Below are 19,018 nucleotides of genomic sequence, written 5' to 3'. Positions count from 1 at the left end.
TCACCAAGAAGAAAGGCTTCAGAAAGTCTTCACGATCAAGCTCAAGGAATGATGAAGCTTCTGCTCATGACTACAAGAAGAAAACATGCCACAAGTGCAAGAAACCTGGCCACTACATCTCTGAGTGTCCGCAGTGGGACATTGAGAACAAGAAGAAAAAGAAGAGCAAGGAGTATGATTCTGATGACAAGAAGAAGAAGAAATACTCAAAGTCTTCTTCCAAGTCCTCCTCAAAGTCTTCATCACACAAGAAGAGCTCATCTGGCAAGGCATGTGCGTTTGTTGGCAAGGAAATGGATTCAGAGGAGGAGTCCGCTTCTGAGGAGGCGGAGGTGGAGTCTGAGGAGGAGTCCGATTCTGGCGTTGTGAGTCTGGCTACAACATACGTTGCCAAGTCCATCTTCAACACTGAAGACAATGACTCCATCACCGACACCGATGCAAATGACAAGGACTACTCCGCTCCTACCTACTGCTTCATGGCACGCGGTGCCAAGGTAAACACACGCACTACTCACTATCAAACATCTAGTGACGATGACTCTGATTGTGGTTCCAAACCCAGCTACAAAACACTCGCTAAAATTGCAACTAAACAACAGAAAACCATGGGACACATTCAAAAACTGTTAGACAAAAGCGATTATCTGTTAGACGCTGAAATGACTCGATCTCAGTCCTTAATTGAAGACATAAAAAATCTTCACGTTAAGTATGAGGAACTTGAAAGTCGTCATGAAACGCTCTCAACAGCTGATGAAAGGCTTTCCTATGATTATCTTCAAAGGAAGCAAGATCTTGAGAAATTGAGAGCGGCTCATGAAGATCTTCAGAAAGAAAACGAGTCGCTTCACGCCGAACAGATCAGTTCAGCTCAGGAAAGATTTGAACCACCATGTCTTAAATGCATTGAGCGTGATAATGCTACCTATGTTGCTGAATGTTCTACTACTACTACTGTTGAAATATCTTCAACTGTTGATGTGGGAACTAATCCCACTGCTGAGGATACCACTACTATTGCTGATGAGAATGCTAGGTTGAAGACATTGCTTGAAACAGGGATGTACAAAAGTCTCAAAGGGCATCAGACACTATGTGATGTCCTCAAAAGGTAGATCCTGAACCGAAACCCTAGGAAAGAGGGTGTTGGGTTCGTAAGGAAAATGAATGCTGATGGCTCTTACTGGAAACCTGAGCAGTACCCCAAAACCACATGGGTTGCTGCAAAGGAACCTTCAGCAGATCCATCCACTCTATCTGGCTTCACTTGTGCTAACCCCATTGTCATTGATGAATCCTTTGATGCAAACTATAAACTGTTTAAGAATCAGAATGGTGAAGTGTTTGCCAGGTATATTGGTACTAACTGCAGGAATGGACCGCCTATGAAGAAGATCTGGGTGCCCAAAAGGTGTTTGGAGAATCTTCCTGTGAATGTCATCATGACACCACAGGTGAAGAAGACAAACCCCAGACCACAGGCTTCATACGGTCCAAAGGCTTCATACAGACAGAGGACTCACCGGAGTCAAACTAACGCAAATATTTTGCAGGGAAGCCATACTCAGGCCTATGAATATGAGCGTGGTTCATCAAACCGCCATGTTCATAAGACCAAGAACTATTCTGCTTATTCTTATGAATACTATTGTCCACCTGCAAGACTTTTTGCTAGGGCTCCAAAGCCAAAGTTCTCAGATGCTGCACTTAGACTTATTGCTTCTAAGCCACCCTTGAAGATGTGGGTGGCTAAGAAAGCTTAACTCTCTTTTGCAGGGAAGGGTCTCCAGCAGAAAACCAAAATCGTCTGACGCTATTGCTGGGGACCTTAAACATCTTGTAGGGCGCAAGATCAAATGCCCGAATGGTCTTATTATGTACTTCATTCCTGAATCGCTTGCTACTCTCCCTATCAGTCCAAATCTCGATCTAAGCTTTCATAACCCACTGGTTCGTCAAATGTTTTTTCTTCACAATTCTCTTCGTGAAGCCTATCCCCCTAACTGCACTATAGGGTACGACACCAGCAGCTTCAGAATGGATTATTGATAGTGGGTGTACCAATCACATGACTGGCAAGAGAAGCCTTCTTATGGACTCAACCTTACGTCCATCCGACAAGAGTCACATCACATTTGCTGACATTGGTAAAAGTAAGGTATTGGGTCTAGATAGAGTTGCAATCTCAGAGGATCAACACATGGATAAAGTCATGCTTGTTGAATCCCTTGGCTTCAACTTAATGTCTGTCTCAATGCTTTGCGATTTAAATATGATCGTGATGTTTGGAAAATATCGTTGCCTTGTTCTAATGGAATCTGACAAGTCTCTAGTGTTTTAAGGGTATAGGAAGGATGATTTGTACGTGGTAGATTTCTCAGCAAGACCACAGCTTGCCGTATGTCTTCTGGCAAAAGCTTCAGAATGCTGGCTCTGGCATCGGAGGCTAGGGCATGCTGGCATGAGGAACCTCCACACCCTTGCAAAGAATAAGCATGTCATAGGCATCGAGGGCGTCAAGTTCAAGAAAGATCACTTATGCGGTGCCTGTGAAGCAGGGAAGATGACGAGGGCCAAACATCCCTCGAAGACAATCATGACAACAACTCGACCCTTCGAACTGCTCCACATGGATCTTTTCGGTCCCACTCATTACTCAACGCTTACTACTACTGCTTGTCTCTATGGCTTTGTCATTGTTGATGATTATTCTAGATATACTTGGGTGCACATAATCCTCTACAAGATTGAAGTGCAGGATGTCTTCAGATGCTTCGCCAATCGAGCAATGAACAACTATGGCGCCAAGATAAAGCACATCAGAACTGACAATGGCACTGAATTCAAGAACACTGGTCTTGATACATATCTTGATACTTTGGGCATCACACATGAATTCTTAGCTCCGTACACGCCACAGCAGAATGGCGTCGTCGAACGCAAGAACAAAACACTCATTGAGATGGCCCGAACGATGCTTGATGAATACAACACTCCAAGAAAATTCTGGCCTGAAGCCATTGATACTGCATGCCATACAATCGATCATGTTTATCTTCACAAGCTTATGAACAAGACATCTTATGAGCTCCTTACTGGCAAGAAGCCAAATGTCAGTTACTTCAGAGTATTTGGCGCCAGGTGCTGGATCAAGGATCCACATCACACTTCAAAATTTGCACCAAAAGCACATGAGGGTTTTATGCTTGGATATGGAAAGGATTCACACTCCTACAGAGTCTTCAATCTCTTTCATTATAAAGTGGTTGAAACAGTGGATGTGCGGTTCGATGAGACTAACGATTCACAAAGAGCGCACCTGCCAAATGTGCTAGATGAAGTTCCATTCAGTGAATCAATCAAACTTATGGGAACTGGAGAAATCATACCCTCTGAAGCTCAACCTGAAGAGGAACTTATCATCTCCGCACCTGATCAACCTGAAGACAATGCTCAGCCTGAAGACAATCCTTCTAACAATGACAATGATCAGCAAGAGCAAAATCTTCGCCCTGTACATCCTCGTGTTTTCAATGAAGTGCAGATTGAGAGAATAATTGATAGCATCAATGCACCCGGTCCGCTCACTCGTTCAAGGGCAACACAGCTAGCAAATTTCTGTGGGCACTTCACATTCGTCTCAATAACATAACCCAAGAAAGTTGAACAAGCCTTCATGGAACCTGAATGGATTCAAGCTATGCAAGAAGAGCTTCAACAGTTTGAGCTGAATAATGTATGGGAACTGGTTAAGCGTCCTAATCCTCGTAAGCACAATATAATAGGCACCAAATGGATATACCGCAACAAGCAAGATGAGCATGGTCAAGTTGTCAGAAACAAAGCTCGTCTCGTTGCTCAAGGATATACTCAAGTGGAAGGGATTGACTTCGATGAAACATTAGCTCCTGTGGCTCGACTTGAAGCCATACGGATACTGCTGGCCTATGAAAATCATCATAACATACTTCTATATCAAATGGATGTAAAGAGCGCTTTTCTCAATGGCAAGATTGAAGAAGAAGTGTATGTTGCACAACCGCCTGGCTTTGAAGATCCAAAACATCCTGACATGGTATACAAGCTCAACAAGGCACTGTATGGCCTCAAACAAGCCCCTCGGGCTTGGTATGACACACTCAAATACTTCCTGAAGAGCAAAGGCTTCACACCTGGTTCCCTCGACCCCACTCTCTTCACGAAGACATATGATGGTGAACTGTTTGTGTGCCAAATATATGTGGATGACATTATCTTTGGCGGCACCAATCAGAAGTACAGTGAAGAGATTGGATATATGATGCAAGAGCAATATCAGATGTCCATGATGGGAGAGCTGAAGTTCTTCCTCGGTCTTCAAATACGACAGCAACGCAACGGCATCTTCATATCTCAAGAGAAGTATCTCAAAGATTGCCTGAAGAAGTTCGGTATGCAAGACTGCAAAGGTTTCACGACACCAATGCCAGCCAAACATCATCTGGGTCCTGACGACAATGGTAAAGAGTTCGATCAAAAGGTATACCGCTCCATGATTGGTTCTTTACTTTATCTATGTGCATCTAGGCCAGATATTATGCTTAGTGTTTGCATGTGTGCTCGATTCCATGTGGCACCAAAGGAATCGCATCACTTAGCTGTGAAGCGAATTCTTCGATATTTGGCTCACACCCCAACTCTAGGATTATGGTATCCAAAGGGCTCAGAGTTTGATCTGGTTGGATTCTCGGATGCTGATTATGCTGGTGACAAGGTGGATCGCAAGTCTACATCAGGCACATGTCATTTTCTGGGACGATCACTTGTATGTTGGTCTTCAAAGAAGCAGAACTGTGTATCTCTCTCCACTGGTGAATCTGAATACATTGCTGCTGGATCTTGCTGCGCTCAGCTTCTGTGGATGAAGCAAACACTCAAAGACTATGGCATTCATCTGAAGCAAGTGCCACTCTACTGCGACAACGAAAGCGCCATCAAGATTGCCAACAACCCAGTTCAGCACTCGAAGACAAAGCACATTGAGATTCGTCATCACTTTCTCAGAGATCATGTTGTGAAGGAAGACATTGATATCATACACGTCAACACTGAAGAGCAATTGGCAGATATCTTCACCAAGCCCTTGGATGAGAAGAGATTTTGCAAGTTACGGTGTGAGCTAAATATCTTGGAATCCTCAAATGTCTTGTGATCAGGCACACATCCTAACACTTATGCATATTGATGACTTAGATGTGCAATGCACGAAGTAAAGTATATCTTCAATCAATGAAGACATGCATTCTAAGTGTGAATACATTAATGAGGAATTTGACTTCAGAGCGCCACGATAATTGTGCGCCGTGTCTGGGTCTAATACTTCCTATACGGTGGGTCATGCCACCACCAAATGTTCTGTTTGAAGTGTTTCACTCATGGCGTTACATTTGCTATGTCTTCACATTTGGTTTGGCTTCAATCTCAACATGTCTTCATGATTATCTTCACTATGTTGATTATATATATATATATACTAGTGTTCTGTCCTCTACAGCATTCACTTATAGCTATGTCTTCCTGTTGAATCTTTTGAACTAAGTGAATGTGATCGGACCCTAACCTCTCTATGCTTTCTATCTCAAACTCTATCTCTCCAAATCATATGCATTCTTTTGAAACTGTCAAATGTCTTCTCTGCATCCTTGTCAGTAGAAGATACAGAGACAAACATTAAGTCCGCTTTCAATGCTAATTCCTTCACCTGAAACCCGGAGAAGTGGGAACGACCACCCGACAATCCAGGCGTGCGTGGAACGTGGAACAACCTCCGACATGCTGCATGATGGCCACGTGTTCCTCAGATGTGAATCGCTAGGGGCACCTGTGTAATAACACTGAGCCGCCCATGTCCCTATAAATACATGCCTCACCGCAGTCATTATCTCTTCTTCCACTCTCGCACGAACCCTAGCACCACCGCTAGCCCTCGACGACGCCGGCGACGAAGCGCTTAGCTGCCGCAACCTCTCCAACATTGTCTTCACGCCGACCGCGGACATCGTCTTCTCCGCCATCGCCGTAGGTGTCCTCCGTCGCCAAGTTAGGGCACGAACAATCGGACTGCTCGGCCTCCTCTTCCACTCCATCTAGCAGTTCTTCGTGTGGTAAATAAAACTTCCTTTTTACGGCCCCTTTGATCCTATAGATTGGTCACTTTCTACCACAAGCAGTTTCTGTTCACACAAGTTGGATCTATTTCATACCGCATCTCATAATATGCCTAGTATATTCACTTATGCTTCACAAAGTAGTTAGATTCCTCACTTGTACTGATCTGTGCATTCGTACAAATCTGGAACCAACTCCTTATCTATGAGTGAATGTCTTCGCATGATGAGGTCAATGTCTTCTAAAATGATTTATCTTCAAAATCTTCTGAGAATGCATATGACCTCTTCCCCTTCCCTCGCACCTTAATGCTGTCACAGGTACATGTCCGTGGGAGAATCCCTTCGTTCTCATAGTCTGCATTCATTTGCAGAATTCTTACAGTATCACATAAATTCTCCCGAAGCTAGTTCATGTTTGTCCAGCAAGCGAAAGCCTTTGAAGCCTTTGAACGTATTGAAGCCATTCAATTTAAAGTTCATGGCTGCAGAGAAATCAGAAAGGAAGGGTGGCAGAAAGCGTCGAGGAGAAACATCAAGAGATCTGCCCGATGACCTCTCAAAGCTGTACAAGACAGATCCTGAAGAGGATTACAATCAGCGCAAGACACGAATCCAATGGATTCGACGATATTGGGCAGAACAGTGGTTCAAGTACAGATTTGTGACAAAGGAATATGCTGAAAAGAATGCCATCAAGCGACCATGGGGAGACATCCTCTACAAAAATCTTCAACCCAGGTCCAGAGATGAAGCCATTGAACAAGGCTTCTATCCCTGCATGGTCCGTGGACCACAACCTGCAGATGCTGACCCATCGTCACTGCTATGGTGTCGTGACGACAATCTGTTCAAGCGCAACTTCCAGTTTGCCCAGAATTCGGCAAAGCAGAAAAAGAAGTCTTTGGGATTAGACTTCAACCCTGGTCCCTCTGCTCCCCGTGCCGATGGCACCCGCGAAGCTGAACCCAATCTTCTTGGGCCCTTCTACAACTTGGAAGGTCTCATCACTCATATCGTGGTTCAAGGGACAGCCGTGAATGAGCCTGCAGATGACGCTGAATCAGATGAAGCGCCTGCAGCACCGAAGCCAAAGAAGTTGAAGCAGCCTAAAGCTTCAAAGCCTGCCTCTGCACCAAAAATCTCAAGGGCGAAGCCACTGGCTACTGCACCTCCTGAAGACAGTGTGCAGTCTGAAGATTTGTCACGCATCTCCAAGCCCCAAAAAGTCCAGATGCCTCTGCTACACACCGGCCAAGAACTGACAGCTGCTGCTATTCTGCACAACGATGCCATCGATCTGTCCAGTGATGAAGATCTTGCAGATGACGCGCAAGAAAGAAGCAAAAATCTTCAATGATCTGCCTCTCTTTGACGTGGCAATCATACACAACTTCATTGATGAGTGGTTTGACACGCCCAACCTCAGCTTCAAAGATCTGCAACTTCCAATTGGCCTCAGTGTCGCCTTCCATGGCGCCATTGCTTCAGAGCTAGCTCTAGCTCAGCGCATCGTCGAACTGAAGCAAAAGATTGACTTTGAGAAAGCTCAGTTCAAGAAGCATATGGCCAAGCTCAGCGTGCAAGAGGTGAAAAACTTCAAGATTATGCCGCACGAGCTCAAAGAAGCCTTTCTCAAGAAACATGCAGAAGCTCAGGGTTCTCGTGAGCGCATGAAGAGCCTGGCTGACAAGTGTGTGCAAGGCTACAACGAGGCTGAGAAGCGCAAGGCCCTTGGGCGTCCGGGCATTGATCCCAAGATGGCTGCTAAGCAGAAGAAGAAGCCCACTGTGGCCGAACCCAACCCACCAAGGCAGGAAGCAGATCCCATTGTCTTCCCAACTAGCATGACTGGCTCGAAGCCAAAGGCCAGTTCAACCGCTTCAGAACTGAAGAAGACAAGGACTGCTGAGGCTGAAGCCAGAAAGAGGAAACATCCTGAAGCCTCTACTACTGCTCCCTCCAAGAAGAAGCGGAAGACCAAGAAGGAACGGGCTGCTCCCATAGAGCCCTTAATTGTTGAACCCATCTCCATGGTTCGCCCTGCCACTGAACATCAAGAGCGCCAACTGACTGTCCATGAGCCTGCTTTCACAGAGTCTCATGAAGCTGAAGACTTTCCAGCAGCTGATCCCACCGCTGCTAAAGACATTGGTCACCATGACCATGTTGAAGATGATGCAGTTCTTCCTCAGATCGAGCACCAACAGGTATCATCGCCTGTGCTTACGCACAACGAACTCATCAGCATTGGTTGTCCTCTGACGCCAATTGCTCAGGATGCATCATGGGCTGATCACCCACAAGCACAAGAGGACAATGACTTTGAGGCCTAGACAACCCCAACTCCACAAGCGTCGCCTGCGTTACGCAGGCTTCGCAAAGGACCAAGGCCTCCAGTATCCGAGTCTGAAGCTAAAGCGACTGAAGATGTTCTGGCTGCATCAGCCGATGAAGAAGAAACCCTAAGAGTTGCTACACCCCCGTCTCACCAAGAAGTTGTTCTCGAGGATAATGTAACTGTGACCGACCTCCAGCTCATCAAGTGGAGGTTGAGAATCTTGAGGCTGCCACCACCAAAACAAATGAAGCCACTGACACTGTCATGGCTGAAGCAAATGTGGAGCCTACACCAACCCAAGAACCAGAAGTCAGCGAAGCCAATGATGCTACTACTTCTGTTCCTGCGCCTGCTGCTGGTCCTCAGTTTGACTATCATGTTGAGCATAGGCCTCAGGTACAGAAGCCAATTCCAAGGTTGCCCAGGTTTCCAGGTCCTGCATCAACACCTGGATCCTTGAATGTCAATGGCTTCAAAGTAGACAACACTTTCTTCAATAGCTCCAAGAACCCCTACTCAAGGGAAAGAATATCTTCTAATCGGTTCTGGAGCTATCCGCAGCGAAGCTATTACTCCTGCATTCTGTACAATCAAGGTCGCATCTTCCCACATAAGCGTCTTGACACCGAAGCAATAGCTGGTCTGCCCTGTCTGGAAGAAGCTCTGAATTGCTTCAAAGAGGTTGGATTGTCGCCGTTTGTCACCGACCAAGAGCACTGGAATGAAGAGTTGCTGCTCCAATTCTATGCCACACTTCACATCCGTGGGTACAACAGAGATCCGAAGACTTGGGTCCTGGAGTGGATGATAGGAAATGTTCATCACGAAGCCAAAGCCTTTGATATCATTGAGCTCACTGGTCTGCCCACTCCTGGCGATCTCTACGAACCTGGCTGTCAGCTTCACAGTGAAGCTATGGAGAGCATCTTTCAGAAGCCTGAACCAAACATGAGTCAGATGCTCAGTATGATGAAGCCCTTTCCACAAGATGCTGCATATCCTAAGGACTTCTTTGTTGAAGACCTTGAGTATCTGCCAAGGACTATTTATCACATCATAAGGCGAACTCTCTGGCCCATCAAAGGACATTCTCCACATGCCAAGCTGGAAGGTGCAATGAAGACTTTGGTCTTCTATATTCTTCATGGCAAATGCTTCAATCCACAGGACTTCTTCATCCGCCAACTTGCTGCATCAGGCCCTGATCTTTTTGGATTGAAGTTCTACGCTCCATGGATAATGCGGCTGATTAAACTCCACCCGCTATCTCATATCAGCCATCTGCTCGCAATCATCGGATCTTTCTGCCTGATGTGGATATGTCCGTTCAAGCCATTTATCCTGAGCCTGCCAAGGAGCCTCTTAGTCTTCAGAATGCGGAGCATCAAAGTTTCTCTCAGAACATTGAAGGAGTTGAAGCAGTCACCCGTGTTTATCCTCTGGCTGGAACTACACGTGCACCTCATCGTGCCCTTACTGAAGCCACCGAAAGCACTATTGCCCAACGACCCAAGAAGAGATCTCGTGTTCTCAACGACCGAGAGCTTCTGGTGGCTCTTCATCAGAAACAGGATAGGCATCATGACTGGCTGAAGCGCCAAATGCAAAGCCTCTTGGTGGATGTCAACCACATTCGCAATCTTGCCACCAAGAATGCCTTTGTTGCCCATGAAACCTCTCGATGCACATGGAAAGGGCTGATGCTTATGTGCTCTGGAGATGATCTTCAAGAGGATGGCTTCTCTGAACACTTCAAGTTTGACTCCACACCTCCTCGAAGGGCAGTGCTGCAACGAACTCCATTGAAGACTCTGAGTTCTCTTCCTCTGCGGCAACTGTGAATGCCAGAGTGATCGAGGACGAAGACGATGCTACTTCACCGCCACCTCCTTCAGCACGCTTCGACACTACTCCAAGTTCTTCTGCACCGCCGAACACCACGGACGACCCTGCTGCTTCACCTACTCTTCATGGGAATGAGTAGATGCTCTATGTCTTCAAACCTTTTTGGTCCTTACTGACAAAAGGGGGAGAAGCATATGAGTTTGATAGTCTTCAAGCGGGTCCACATGGGCGGTTGCTTTATATTTTGCCTCGTGTTTACAACTCTCGTTTTGATACATTTGGTACTTCGAGTTGTAACACCTAAACTCGATGGTCGTCTGCAACTTATTTGCTACTTTGTGATGCGATGATAAATTCCGCATGTGCGACGATAAATTCCGCACTTAGATCATTTTGCAGACGTCCATTTTCCATTATGCATGTCATTATCTTCACATACCTTCACATGCGTAATGAACTGTCATCATAAGTTGAAGAGGATCTCCACGAGTACAACCTTCCATGTGCATTTGCATTCCAAAAGCAAATTACTTATATGCACATCTTCAGAGGGAGCCTTTGCAACTTATGATGACAATTCCTTATCCTTTACAATTTCACATATTATATTCCCCGTTGAAAACTTCAACTAGTTTGTCATCAATCACCAAAAAGGGGGAGATTGTAAGTGCATCTAGTGCCACCCCTAGTTGGTTTTGGAGTATTGACGACAAACCTAGTTGAGGGACTAATGTGTTTGTGAGAATTGCAGGATAACACAGGTAGAAGTCCCTCATTGATTCGGTTTTCCTACCAGAGATGACCCCTAAAAATGTATGAAGACATTGATGTCAAAGGTGGTATATGAAGATATTCTCATTGAAGACTATGACAAGAGAAGACATCGCATGAAGCCTATGGAGCTCGAAGACTCAGATCTTTCGTAGTTCTTTTTCTTCTTTATTGAGTCATAGGAACCACCGTACTGTTAAGTGGGGTCCAAGAGAACCAGTCAGAATGACTGAAGTGATGCTTAACCAAAACCTATGTCTTCGAGTGAAGACTATGAGAGCGAATCTTGTCCAGAGTCGGACAAGTCAGCTTTGCTTGTAGCCCAAGTAAAGTTGCCGTGTGTGTTTGAAATCTGGCCGTTGGAACACGTGTCAGTTCCTTAGTGACCCAGGGTCATTTCGGACAAATCAGGTCAGGTTGCCTAGTGGCTATAAATAGCCCACCCCCTACAACCATAAACGGTTGGCTGCTCAGAGTTAGAGTACTGCTTTTGTCGTTTGAGAGCAACCCACCTCGAAGCCTTTGAGAGAGAATTCCTTGCGAGGATAAAGCCCTAACCACCCAGAGCCAAAGAGTGTTAGGCATCACTTAAGTCTTCTTGTCTGTGTGATCTGAAGACTTATTACACTTGAGGACTGTGAATCCTCTAGCCGGTTAGGCGTCGCGTTCTGAGCATCCAGGAGTCATTGTGGATCGCCGGTGAACAAAGTCTGTGAAGGTTTGGGAGTCTACCTTGAAGACTTACCAGAGTGATTGGGCGAGGTCTGTGTGACCTTAGCTCAAGGGGAATACGGTGAGGACTGGGTGTCCTGAGCTGCGTGTTCAGGACTGGGTGTTCGGGACTGTGTGTCCTCTGGTTTAAATACCTAGCCGCCCTAACCAGACGTACAGTTGTCACAGCAACTGGAACTGGTCCAACAAATCATTGTCTTCAACAAGTCACTCGTTTCATCCTTCCCTTTACTTACTGTTGGTCCTTGTGAAGTCATTGTATGATTGCACTATCTTCTGTCTTCACTGAGTGACTGCTTGTTCCGATTGGCTTCATAATATCTTCCTACCTGATCCTTACTACCTAGCTGCTATTAGTCATTGAGCTTTCACTTCATTGAATACTTGACTATGGTTTGCCTAGTGTAGTCTACCTTCCGCTGCATGGTAATAGGTTTATTTCTATCGTTTGTCTTCAAAACTTCCACGTTTTGAAGACTTTCATAAAAATCGCCTATTCACCCCCCCCCTCTAGTGGATATAACGCACTTTCACTTCCTTGACGGCCCAACTACCGGTCCTGTCAAAGGATAAAAATACCAGGATGGCAAGAAGCACAGACGTATAGGGGAAGCTCTAGAGGTCAATTCAACGACCACTCTACCTATTGTTAGGACCCACACGCAGCTCGCCTTTGGTCATGGCATGTTAAATAGCTGGTCTCTTATCACACTATTTGTATTAATGCACTTTAATGCATTAACCCAATTATAATGGAAGCAGTTCGTGGCCCAAGTTTAAGGGCCCTAGATATTACCTCTGCTGTCTTTCTGTTTTCCATTTCCCATTGATAACTTATGTTCTAGCACCCGTACACTTTGGTATGTTTCATATTTGCCAGGGGCTCCCCAGCGCCCCACAATATGGCAACAAAGTCTGAACACTTTTTATAGTATAGTTCGGCACCCTAAATTTAGCATTATATGCATTGGCTCCTAATCATGTCTTTGGTCAATAGTTGGGTTGCCCGGCTCATGTGCTTGCTACCTTACGTTCCACTATATCGGCTAAGGTAGTAAAGGGAGAACTACTGCGATTGTGCCTTGGTTTATCCAAACGAGCACCTCAGTAGAGAAAGCCAAAAACTGACTGTCATGATGCGGCGAGAGTCGGACAGCTGTTTGGAGGTTGCAAATCGTTAGAGATTTCTTCCGCATTACGCGAAGGATTGGTACTTCCCGATCAGACGCTTATAGCACTCTAGTTCAGATACTAGGGGTTGCGCCCATATTTTTATTGTCGAACTCCTATGGCTAAGTGAGGGCGTTACAGCCGCATAGTCTGGTTGCCTGGTTCGTTGCGCTAAACAACTCCTTCAAGGACCATCTAATTGGATCAAGATTTTTTAGATTCCATCCCAAACACCCCCATACTACCTACGTGGGGGCAGAAGCCGACGACTCATTAACCCTCAGATTTCATACAACATGGTCGCACAGGAAGTAAAAATTTAAAAACATAACAAGCATTATACTGCACAATCACTTAGTTTTATCATACAAGGTAGAGGGAGCTCGAATACATTCATTCAAAGATAGTGTCTTTCGCACAATGATCTGCAACAATGCGGGACCCCTCCAAGACATCTAAGTATTGCTTGGGTGTGCGGTGCTCCTGGCCCTCCGGCGGACCCTCGGTCGCTAACTTGATAGCGTCCAGCTTCGCCCACCAGACCTTGCAATAGGAGAAGGCCAAACGCGCGCCCTCGATGTAGACGGACCACTTGATGACGTCCAGCCGAGGACAGGCATCCACCAGCTTCTTCACGAGGCCGAAATAGCTGCTGGGTATAGCTTCGGCTGGCCACAACCGGATTATCATATCCTTCATGGCCAGTTCGGCCACCCTGTGCAGTTCGACCAGCTGTTTCAGCTGATCGCCGAAGGGCACCGGATGTTCTGGCATGAGATATTGCGACCAGAATAGCTTCTCCGTGGAACTCCCTTCTTCGGCTCAGAAGAACTCCGCAGCGTCGGTCACACTGCATGGCAGATCAGCAAAGGCCCCTGGAGAACTCCGAATCCAGGTTAGTAAAAGAAATTTCCTCTTCACACTCTTGTTTTGCATATTGAATGCCTTACCCACCGCAATCTTCCTGGCCTCCTGGATCTCCTAGAGGGCGCCCTGGGCTTCAATCCGGGCCATCTCTGCACTCTTACGAGCCTTGGCGAGTTCGGCCTCTTGAGCCGACGCATTGCGCTCCAAGGTCTCGCACTTCCTCACCGTGTCCTGGAGCTCCTGTTGGACTTCGTTGACCTGGGCCTTGAGCTTCTTACGGTGGACTGCTCCTTGATAGCCCTCCCCTCGGCCTCGGCCAGGGCCTTTCTCAAGGCCTCGACCTCGGTCGTTGCTTCTATACAAATCATGGCATTTCGGTCAATACATATCATTTTTCCTTTTTTCGAATACATAACGGGTGATCACATACCTTGTTTCTCTTCGAGCTGCCTCCTTGGCCTGCTCCTATCTCCCCTTCAGTTTGGAGACCTCGGCAGTATGTGAGGCTGTAGCCAACAGCGACGCCTGCATATTCATTTCACACAAATTTTGTTAGTTTCCTGCAATATAGGATTGATCCTCTGTCCGGCTTTTCTTTCCAAACTCCGGACAGTGTCTCAGGGGCTACTGTCTATATTGGGATTTTCTCTTTAGCGTCGCTTACCTCAAAACCTGTCAGCAGGCTATTGCAGGCTTCGGTTAGGCCGCTCTTGGCGGACTGAACCTTTTCAATTACCGTTCTCATAAGAACACGGTGCTCGTCCACGATGGAAGCGCCTCGTAGCGCTTCCAACAGATTATCCAGTGCCCTTGGTTGAACAGGGGTCACTGGCGGAATAGGCATACCCCCTTCTTTCGAAGGAGGTTGCGTGCCAGATTCTGGAGCCATATCGATCTCCTGAATCGAGTCCGGCTGAGGGCTGAACTGAATACGGCCCTCCTCACAACCAGTCTCCATGGAGATCGGCCCCCCTGGTGTCCGGCGAAGGAGGCATCGCCTTGTGGAACCTCCTGAGCCTCTCCCAGGCCTGGGAAAATCCTTCAGGATAGCACCTCCGCGGCGTCCTTGGCCTTGGGGGAGTGAGCGGCCGTCTGTGACTCGCTGGCCATCGCATTTGAGTCCAACGAACCTCCTGACGAGGATCGTTGGGGACGGTCGTGGGCTGGACTGCAATAACATAACCAATCATGTTAGTACAATGAGGAGGTGAGACTTGATTTATAGGCAGACATGAGGCCTAGCACTTACGATGCAGCCCGAGGCTTAGTACGGGGGAGTTGCTCCGAACTGCTCTTGATGTCCTAGGCAGAGCTGCCCACGAGTGGTCCTTTCCCCTTCTTGGGCACCTCTGCCTCTAGAATTGTGGAGGACGCCCTCTTCTTCCTCCCCCCATTAGGGGGAGAATCGCTTTCCTCCTCCTCCTCATCTTCGTCGTCTTCGGCGGCGGAGGAGCGGGTCTTGTCTTCGGACGTCATGTCCGAAGCACCCTTACGGCGGGGGCCGCTCCGGACCCCCTTGGCCTTTCCCGTGGCCTTCTTTTCCGGCGCCTTATAGGGTTCCGGCTCCAGCATCTTCGCTAAACACAGGGTGACTGGTTCTTCAGGCAGCGCCGGACACCGGATCTGCTTCGCCCTCTTCAGCCAGTTCTGAAGAAGTAACGATAATGAAAGCTTAGATATCATCCTTGAAACAAGCAAGTAGGGGATGTGTTGAAGATAACATACCTCGTTGGGGAGGTGGTTAATGCCGTGCCCGTGGTCCGAATCTGTGGCCGGCGGTATCTCGTTGCCCTTGAAGAGCAACTTCCAGGCATCTTCATGAGTCGTTTCGAAGAGCCTCTCCAGGGTATGGTGCTTCTTCGGATTGAACTCCCATAGAGGGCGGCTCCTGCTTTGGCAGGGGAGGATCCGGCACACCAGCATCACTTGGATTACGTCAACGAGCTTGATGTCTTTATCCACCATGCTTTGAATGCACGTCTGCAGGCGCTGTCAGCTCGTCTGGTGAACACCAGTTCGGGCTCTTCTCGACCCAGGAGGTGAGTCGCGTGGGAGCACCGGAGTTGAATTCGGCTGCCATGGTCCAGGCGGCGCTGCGGGGTTCTGTGATGTAGAACCAATGCTTCTGCCACTCTTTTATAGTCTCCACGAAAGTTTCTTTTGGCCAGGAGACATTGGCCAGCTTGCTCACCATGGCGCTTCCGCACTCCGCATGCTGGCCATCCACCACCTTCGGCTTCACGTTGAAGACCTTGAGCCACAGCCTGAAGTGGGGTTGGATGCGGAGGAAGGCCTCGCACATGACGATGAACGCCGAGATGTTGAGGAAGGAGTTCGGGGATAGATCATGGAAATCTAGCCCGTAATAGAACATAAGCCCACGGACGAAGAGGTGGAGTGGAAACCCTAGCCCGCGAAGGAAATGAGGGATGAATACTACCCTCTCGTTGGGCTTCGGTGTGGGGATGATTTGTCCCCGAGCTAGAAGGCAGTGGGCGATTTCCTTCGCCAAGTACCCGGCCGCCTAAAGCTCGACAATGTCCTCCTCCTTGATGGAGGAGGCCATCCACTTGCCTTGACCTCTGGATCCGGACATGGTTGAGTGCTTGCTCGAGTGTGAAATAGATGGTAACTTGGGCGCTGGAGCTCAAGAGTGGAAAGGCAGAGGAAGAGAGAAGGCGTGGGAGGAGAAAGGGGAATCTTATCTCCCCACTCGCCTTAAAATTCGCCTACTCCCAAGGGTTGTGTAAATAGCACGGTTGGGTTACCCATACCCGTATTGATGAGAATCCCGCAATAAGGGGACACGATCTCTGCTTCGACAAGATGTGCCAATGGCAACCGCGTCTCGAAACAGGGAGCGACAGACGAAAACGGTTTGAAATTATGACCGGACGGACGTGATGTCATGTTACAAAAAGTTGTCAGCAGATTAGATTCGTGAATATTATATTCTCTCTACGGTTGTGTGGGGGGTGTGTGTGTTGCAGATTCGGACACATCGATATGTCCGAAGACTATTTTGGGTATAGTTCGGAAGGAGGAACCCACCTTGTAATGCCGAAGACAGATCTACGTGCCGGACACTTTGTCATTGAAGCCAGGCTCAGGGGCTACTGAGGGAGTCCTGGACTAAGGGGGCCTCAGGCGTCCGACCTGTTAGCCATGGGCCGGATTGGTGGGCTGTGAAGATATGAAGACCGAAGACTGCACCCGTGTCCGGATGGGACTCTCCTTGGCGTGGAAGGCAAGCTTGGCAACTGGATATGTAGATTCCTTTCTTTGTAACCAGCCTTATGTAACCCTAGATCCTCCCGGTGCTTATATAAACCGGAGGACTTAGTCCGAAAAGGACAGATATTCATTACCATAGCCATAACAGCTAGACCTCTAGGGTTTAGCCATTACGATCTCGTGGTAGATCAAATCTTGTAATAATCATATTCATCAATATCAATCAAGCAGGACATAGGGTATTACCACCATAGAGAGGGCCCGAACCTGGGTAAACATCGTGTCCCCAATCTCCTGTTACCATCGACCTTAGACGCACAGTTTGGGACCCCCTACCCGAGATCCGCCGGTTTTGACACCGACATCAGCCTCGGGGCATCACAACACTCCTCCAATTACAAGAGATCTTGCCCCAAGATCTAATGATGGCACTGGAGAGAAGCAGAAGAGGAATAGGTAAAGCAAAGTTGCTTCTTTGACAAACGAGTGAAACCACGAACCTTGAGAGGTTAAAAAATTTCGAGGAAAGAATACAACAGAGATGGATGAAGTTGAAAATACTCCGTTAAAAAAATAGGAACAAGGGACACCATGAAAACCTTGGAGGGTGCAAGACATGAATCAAGAGCTCAATGGAAAATAAGAATTTGAACCCATTCCGGTTGAAACGAGCTAGAAAGGAAGGGAAATAATTCGGACATCACTCCAGTTGAAAAGAGAGGAAAGACTTGATAAGATGAAAGGAACTTGAATGAGAACACAACACTCCGGTTAAGTGGATAAGCAAGGAAAAGAAAAGAACATGATCTTGGAAAAATGAGATGATGGGATGGAGAGAGGAACATCACAATGCCTTTGGGACAATGAAAGAGTGGAATTAAGAGAACGGAGGAGAGAACAACAACTTCTACCACAGTTGAATTTGAAAGAGACTCCTTAAAAAGAAGGTTTGAACGGAGTTGTTGGGAAATCAACAACGAAAAGCACAAGCTTGTTCTGGGCTTATGGAAAACATCTCAAAATTATGAGGTGACAACCGGCCACTAACAGAAACAGTTGATTGAATTTATATCAACAAGGAGATGAAAACTCCTTTTATCGAGAGAATAGGAGGAAACTTGGATTATCAATAGGCACCACAATTAGCAACATTCCTTATGGAAGGCTTTAGGTGGAATCTTTACCAAGATACACTACTACAGGATGGTCCAAAATGCGACACTACGATCAGAGACCCTTCGACGAAATTGTGTGTGATGTCATATCGCAAACGGTGGTGTAGAAGAACCGTAAAAAAAGTACAAAACGTTTGCGATGGCGGAGCTATCAAACACGGTTCAGATTTTAGTTGTGTGTGCGATGCAGGGCATACGGTTCAGCTCAATGAACTGTTTGCGATGAGGCGGAACAAAAGAAACAAGCAGCCCGATGAAGGCGTGTGCGATATAGAGCATATGGTTCACTCAGATGAATTGTTTGTGATTAGGCAACACAAAATAAACGGTCAGCCAGATCAAAGTGTGTGTGATACGCGACAAACAAGTCCATAATCAAAAATGTGTGCAAAGACCAATAATAACATAGACGATTGCTGCTAATAAGCCCTGTGAATTGCTCTGTCTACAGTAGAATAACATGTATACATATATATAACTGAAATAAACGTCCAATTACATAAATGACTATACAGATCATTCGCACACACCTCAATAAACAATTGCATGCATTCTAAAGTAGGAGAAATGATCTTATGGTCATCTACTTCTTGTGACGCTCCCACCACTACTATGTGGCTCAATCCCTCGTCTGGGTCAGGAAGAAGACAGTTCCTCATGTCAACGATCCGCCTGTACATCTCGTAGCTTGTGTACACGTCCATGGCCGCGTACTTGACATGTTGTTCAACTAG

This window comes from Triticum urartu, chromosome 6 (assembly GCF_003073215.2).
Source record: "Triticum urartu cultivar G1812 chromosome 6, Tu2.1, whole genome shotgun sequence".
Taxonomy (NCBI): Eukaryota; Viridiplantae; Streptophyta; class Magnoliopsida; order Poales; family Poaceae; genus Triticum; species Triticum urartu.
Note: the sequence above shows the minus strand (reverse complement) of the source record.